The 7,500-nt window shown below is 45.0% G+C and overlaps 1 protein-coding gene across 6 annotated transcripts in view; it reads right to left on the bottom strand.

Annotated features, from left to right (window-relative positions):
- The window catches only part of LOC143289898 (ras-specific guanine nucleotide-releasing factor RalGPS2-like), a 272,104-nt gene that overhangs the window by 79,807 nt on the left and 184,797 nt on the right, over positions 1 to 7,500 (bottom strand). The window contains exon 1 of one of the 6 annotated variants that reach the window (XM_076599126.1): positions 1 to 164. This exon is cut by the window's left edge and continues 783 nt beyond it. The exons of the other annotated variants lie outside the window; for them this stretch is intronic. The gene's annotated coding sequence lies outside the window, so the exon portion shown is untranslated. Of the gene's footprint in view, positions 165 to 7,500 lie in introns of those variants that run through there. 6 annotated transcript variants of the gene reach the window in all.

Here is a 7,500-nt window from a genome sequence, read left to right as displayed (position 1 = left end):
CGCTGGCCCACATACATCCACATCGACGTGTCTATCTTCACACACACACACACACACACACACACAGAGATAGGAATCCATATCAGGTCGTCTGTAGCGCGTGACACACAGGGTAGAGAGAGACCTACTGCCACTCACACAACTCTCACAACAACACCCTATACACCACAACCACCACCAATAACAACAACAGCAACAACAGCAGCAGCAGCCGACGTCGAGCGATCTTGTCCTGTTGTGTCTTGTCAGTCAATCCCCCCCCCCCCCCCCGCCGAAAAACACAACACCAGTGTGTTCGTTTTTTAGTAGCCGACCATATAAAAAAAAAAAAAGAAAAAAGACCCACACACTCACACACACTACATGCTCCAAGCTCCAAGTCACGCGCACTTGTGAAGCCTCCAAAACCCACTAAACGAACTAACACACACACACACACACACGGCAATCCCCGTTGTATGTTGAATGTTGAAGTGGTTTTCTTGTTTGTTTTTCCTCCGCGTTTCACACCAGCTGTGTGTGTGTGAGAGAGAGAGAGAGAGAGAGAGAGAGAGAGAGAGAGAGCGAGGTAAAAGCTAAAGAGACCTCTTCTCTCTCTCTCTCTCTCTTTCTCCGTCTCTCTCTCTCTCGATCGCACTCAGTTGGCCCAAGCTGCCGTGCATATATACACGGAGACAGGCTTGGCTATACGTACGACAGCCCGCCCCGTCTTGTCGCAGTGGTGGTGGTACGCAGTCTTGTGTCAAGTCGTGTGTGTCAGTCTTTACTTGTCTCTGTATCTCTTGACTGTCTACCCCTCCACCACCACCCTCCCCCCCCTGCCTCCTCTCTCTCTCTCTCTCTCTCTCTCTCTCCCCTTCCCTCCCCCACCCTCTCTCTCTCTCTCTCTCTCTCTCTGTATCGTCCTTCGTGAGCCTCGCTGTGCCTGACTTGTCACTGACTTGTTGAACGGAAGCCAAACAAGAAAGAAAGAAAAAAAGGAAGAAATAAAAATGTGAGCGAGTGCGTGTGTGTGTGTGGGGGGGGGGGGCGTGGGGGGGAGAGTGAGAGAGATAGTAAGAGAGAGAGAGGGGGGAGGGAGGGAGGGAGGAAGAGAGACTGAGAACTGCAAAATCCTCGTTTTTCTTGCACGCACGCACAAAGACAGAGAGGGGGGTGAGAGAGAGAGAGACAGGAGAGTGAGAGAGAGAGAGACAGAGACAGAGACAGAAAGAAAGAGAGAGACAGAGAGAGAAAGAGAAAGAGAGAAAAGAGAAAGAGAGAGAGACAGGGGGAGAGAGAGATAGAGAAAGAGAGAGAGATGGAGACTGGGAGAGAGAGAGAAACAGAGACAGAGAGAGAGAGAGAGTGCAGGTGGCACACAGACACACACAAAATACACGCTGAACGACGGGATTTCCAGAAACAAATAGCCCTACTTGAAAACTTCTATTTACAGAAAAAAAAAGTCTAGTCAGAACACAGCCACATGCCTCTCAAGAACACAATACACACACACACACTCCCCCCCCCCCCTTCCCCACCACACATACCTGTTTACAACGAAGACAAAAATAACTCTGACCCGACCAAGTCATGCAAACTACGTTTGTCTCCACATGTAGATCAATTCCAAGTACAAAAAATACACCACATGCAACAGGTCGCTGCTTATGATTCATAGATAGATCTAGATGATCTACAGTCAGAAATATTCCATAATTATTTTGGGTGCCAGTAGGAAGAAAGGAAGGAAGAGAAAGAAAGAACGAAGGAAGGATGAAAGAATGAATGAAATGAATGAATGAAAGAAAGGAAGCAAGGAAGGAAGGCAGGAAGGAAAGAAGGAAGGAAGGAAAAAAGAAAAGGGTGAAAGAGGGAAAGGAATGACATGGAATGAATGAATGAATGAAAAGAAAAGGCAGGAAGGAAGGAAGAGTGAAAAAAGGAAGGAAAGAATAAAGGAGGAAAGAAAGGGAGAAAGAATGGATGAAATGAATGAATGAAAGGAATCAAGGAAGGAAGGAAGAGATAAAGAAAGAAAGAAGGATGAAAGAATGAATGAAAGAAAGGAAGCAAGGAAGAAAGGCAGGAAAGATGAAAGGAAGGAAGGAAGGAATAGACAAAGAAAGAAAGAAAGATGAATGAAATGAATGAAAGAAAGGAGAAGCAAGGCAGGAAGCAAGGATGGAAGGAAGGAAGAGAGAAAGAAATGAATGAATGAAAGAAAGGAAAGAAAGGAAACAAGGCGGGAAAGAAAGAAGGAAGAGAGAAAGAAAGGATGAAAGAATGAATGAAAGAAAAGAAGCAAGGAAGAAAGGCTGAAAAGAAGGAAGGAGGGAAGAGAGAGAGACACAGAGAGAGAGCAGGGAGAGAGAGAGAAGGGAGAGAGAGAGAGAAGGAAGGAAAGAAAGAAAGAAGCACTCATGGAGGTGGCAGTCTATGGAGAGTGGGGACCAGTATGGTTGAGCGTCACAAAATCTTTCATGCTATCAGTTATCTTTTTTTTTTTTTCTTTCGTTTCATTGTTTGTTTGTTTGTTTGTTTGTTTTGCTTTGTTTTTCTTCCTTTCCTTACCTTTTCTTCTGCTTAGAAAAAAAAAAAATGTTTTCCTTCCTTTCGTCTGTCTATTTGTTTGTCTGTCTGTCTGACTGTCTGTCTGTCTCTCTCGACACAAGCATGTACACATACGTACACACACAAGCAAAACCACACACACACACACACACAACACACACACACACACACACACACACACACACTATCTTCAATTCTACCTACCTATATCGGTTACTCGTGACAGATTCCATCGGTCGAGTCACTGATGACAATGCTGTCTATAATAACGTGATACGTAAAGATGAGGTCTTTCCGGGATTTTCCGATTTTCGTGTTGTTTTTTTTTCGAAATTCTTGTTGTGTGTGTGTGTGTGTGTGTGTGTGTGTGGAGACTGTGTGATCCATTTTGGTGTCTCTGACTGGAGCAAAAATACAAGTGGTAGTGCACGAGCACAATCCTGTTGTTCGCGTTGTCAGTGTCTGCAGTGTTTTTTCTTGGTTGGAACTGATAGCGGTGGCCTTGGTACGTGGGACTGGACACGCGCGTGTATCTATTTATAGTCATACATGCATACACGCACGTAGAGAGAGAGACACACACACACACACACACAGAAAGTGAGAGAGAGAGAGAGAGAGAGAGAGAGAGAGAGAGAGAGAGAGAGAGAAAGTGAGACAGAGAGACAGAGATATAAAGATCGAAAAAGAGAGACAGACCGACCGACCGACGTGGAGGGAGAGAGAGAGAGAGAGGGCGAGGGGGTGGGGGGCGAGGGAGGGATGGAGAGAGAGAGAGGGGGGGGGAGGGAAGACACAGGCAGACAAACTGACAGAGAGACAGAGAAAGAGAGAGGGAGAGACAGAGAGAGAGAGAGAGAGAGAGACAGACAGAGATAAATACACAGAGAGAGAGAGAGAGAGAGAGAGACAGACCGAAGGAGAGACAGACAGACATACAGAGACGGAGAGAGAGAAAGAGAGAGAATATAAAAAAAGAGAGAGACGCACAGCAGGAGACAATGACAGATATATATATATATATATCTCCGTATATTAATATATATATATATATATATATATATATATATATATATATATATATATTAATATACGGAGACATGTGGAACATGTGTGCAAGTGACAGTGGTCAACCATCCCCATCCCCTCCACACACACACACACACACACAGATAGAGACAGACAGATAGAGAGAGACAGAGAGAGAGTCCCGAAAAACAACCTGTGTACACATCAAATACATGTTGACCTACTTTCAAACCAACTCCCTCCCCCCCCCCCCACCCCCCCAACCCACCACAATCCTGATAAACAACATCAGCCGCGCCGTGCCCCTAAAGATACAATGATTTGTCATGATAATTCATCATCATTGGTATTATTATCATTATCATCGTCGACCCGGATCTCACTGTCTTGTGAGCTGTGCCGGTGACTTACCAAGTCATTGCGCAGTCCTGCTGTTGTTGTTGTTGTTGTTTCTCCCCGTATTCTCTCTCTCTCTCTCTCTCTCTCTCTCTCTCTCTCTCTCTCTCTCATATACGTAATCTCGCATTGTATTTACACAGAGCTTCTAACTAAGTTAAGGGAAACGGTATTGTCATGATTTCTTTAACAAATTGTGAAAATGGTGAATGTTTCCTGATGGTTATGGTGACATCTGCATATTGTATTATCGCCCTTCATTCATATGGGGGGCAATGGCCTTAAGTGAATAAACCATCTCAGTCTCTCTCTCTCTCTCTGGTATGCAGGTATCATGATTATGCACCTGTAAATGCTTACTGTGCAATTGAGTGTATTTGAGTGTCATGTATGTTTTTCTATAGCCCTTTGTTATCTTGTTAACATTTTGATTTCATTGATTTTTCTCTTTGCCCTGAGGGCTGGATGTAAAAAAAAGCATATACATGCCTATTCCACTTCTCTCATTAAAAAATATTCGTTCGTTCGTTCTCTGTCTCTCTTTCTCTATCTCTCTGTCTATTGTAATTATGCCTGTGACCTATATGCAATTAAATAATTCGCATTCTCTCTCTCTCTCTCTCTCTCTCTCTCTCTCTCTCTCTCTACCTACCTATCTGTATCTACCTATTGTAATTATACTTGTGGCCTATATGCAATTAAATAATTCGCATTCTCTCTCTCTCTCTCTTATAATTATGCCTGTGGCCTATATGCAATTAAATAATTTGCATTCTCTCTCTCTCTCTCCACACACACATTCATGGGTATACTATATATATACATGTAGACCTGGGGGTTTCAAACCAACTTGCCCCCCGCCCCCACCCCACCCCCACACCACATCCTGATAAACGACATCGGCCGAGCCCCTAAAGATACAATGATTTACCATTATCATCAATAATAATATCAAATCATCATCATCATCATCATCATCATCGTCATCAACCCGGACCTCAGTGTCTTGTGTGAGCCGTGCTGTGGTGACTTACCCCACCAAGTCACTGCACAGTCCGCTTTCTCACTGCGCACAGTGTGGTAGCAGCAACAAGCATCTGAAGTGTAAATGTTAAACAATGTGTTTTTGAAAAGTGTTTGTGTGATTGATATAATTGTGACTTACCTCTTCAGTAAGGGGCTTAGGCCTAAATCTGAATAAACAATTTCGTATTCGTATTCGTATTCGTGGTAGCAGTTGCAAGTACTGATAGTATGGTGCTGTGAATTCTTTGTTGCTTTAAAGTCGAGCCGACCGCAAGGGGGCCATTAACAGTCGAAAAACTAATAAATAAATAAATAAATAAACAAAACACGTAAACACACACACACACACACACACACACACACACACACACACACACACTGACACGTGCGGCATATGGAAAGCACTGACTCATAAGACGACGACGACAAACAACTGTGATGCATGCGCGCGCTTGTGGACACATTGCACATGCACTGATGATGCGAGACAGTCCACGTATTTTAACTGCTCTGTATGTGTGTGTGTGTGTGTGTGTGTGTGTGTGTGTGTAGAAAGCCAGTGTGAGTGAGTGCGCTTTGGGCGGGGAGAGGGTGGATGATGGGTTGTGGTGGGGAGGGGGCGGGGGGGGGGGGGGGGGGGGTAGGTGAAGGGGTGTTGGAGTTGTGTGTGTGTGTGTGCTTGATGGAAAAATCGCTTCCAGCATTTTCTTTTTATGGGATGCACGGCGTGCGTGTTCGTGTTTTTCGTTGGTTTGGAATTGGTTGTCGTGGGTTTTTTGTTGTTGTTGTTGTTGTTTTTTTCCGGGGAATACTGAAAGCGACAGCTGTAACACCCTCTGCACCCCCTCACCCACCCACCCACCCACGCACATACACACACACACACACACACACACATCGAGAAAGAAGGGGTGGAGACAGACGATTGGACAAAGACACAGACTGAGAAAGACGCAGGATACAGTGAAGACATACAGAGACAGAGCGACAGACAAAACAGACACAGACTGAGAAAGACGCAGAACACAGTGAAGACATACAGAGACAGAGCGACAGACAAAACAGACAAAGACACAGACTGAGAAAGACGCAGGACACAGTGAAGACAGACAGAGACAGAGCGACAGACAAAACAGACAAAGACACAGACTGAGAAAGACGCAGAACACAGTGAAGACATACAGAGACAGAGCGACAGACAAAACAGACAAAGACACAGACAGAGAAAGACGCAGAACACAGTGAAGACAGAGACAGAGCGACAGACAAACCAGACAAAGACACAGACAGAGAAAGACGCAGAACACAGTGAAGACAGAGACAGAGCGACAGACAAAACAAAACAAAGACACAGACAGAGAAAGACGCAGAACACAGTGAAGACAGAGACAGAGCGACAGACAAAACAGACACAGACTGAGAAAGACGCAGAACACAGTGAAGACATACAGAGACAGAGCGACAGACAAAACAGACACAGACTGAGAAAGACGCAGAACACAGTGAAGACAGAGACAGAGCGACAGACAAAACAAAGACACAGACTGAGAAAGACGCAGAACACAGTGAAGACAGAGACAGAGCGACAGACAAACCAGACAAAGACACAGACTGAGAAAGACGCAGGATACAGTGAAGACAGACAGAGACAGAGCGACAGACAAAACAGACACAGACACAGACTGAGAAAGACGCAGGACACAGTGAAGACAGAGACAGAGCGACAGACAAAACAGACAAAGACACAGACTGAGAAAGACGCAGAACACAGTGAAGACATACAGAGACAGAGCGACAGACAAAACAGACAAAGACACAGACTGAGAAAGACGCAGGATACAGTGAAGACATACAGAGACAGAGCGACAGACAAACCAGACAAAGACACAGACAGAGAAAGACGCAGGATACAGTGAAGACAGACAGAGACAGAGCGACAGACAAAACAGACACAGACTGAGAAAGACGCAGGATACAGTGAAGACATACAGAGACAGAGCGACAGACAAAACAGACACAGACTGAGAAAGACGCAGGATACAGTGAAGACATACAGAGACAGAGCGACAGACAAACCAGACACAGACTGAGAAAGACGCAGAACACAGTGAAGACATACAGAGACAGAGCGACAGACAAAACAGACAAAGACACAGACTGAGAAAGACGCAGGATACAGTGAAGACATACAGAGACAGAGCGACAGACAAAACAGACAAAGACACAGACTGAGAAAGACGCAGGATACAGTGAAGACAGAGACAGAGCGACAGACAAAACAGACAAAGACACAGACAGAGAAAGACGCAGAACACAGTGAAGACAGAGACAGAGCGACAGACAAAACAGACAAAGACACAGACTGAGAAAGACGCAGAACACAGTGAAGACAGAGACAGAGCGACAGACAAAACAGACAAAGACACAGACTGAGAAAGACGCAGGATACAGTGAAGACATACAGAGACAGAGCGACAGACAAAACAGACAAAG

Source organism: Babylonia areolata, chromosome 14 (assembly GCF_041734735.1).
Source record: "Babylonia areolata isolate BAREFJ2019XMU chromosome 14, ASM4173473v1, whole genome shotgun sequence".
NCBI classification, from domain to species: Eukaryota; Metazoa; Mollusca; class Gastropoda; order Neogastropoda; family Buccinidae; genus Babylonia; species Babylonia areolata.
This window is presented reverse-complemented; position numbering and strand designations above follow the sequence as displayed.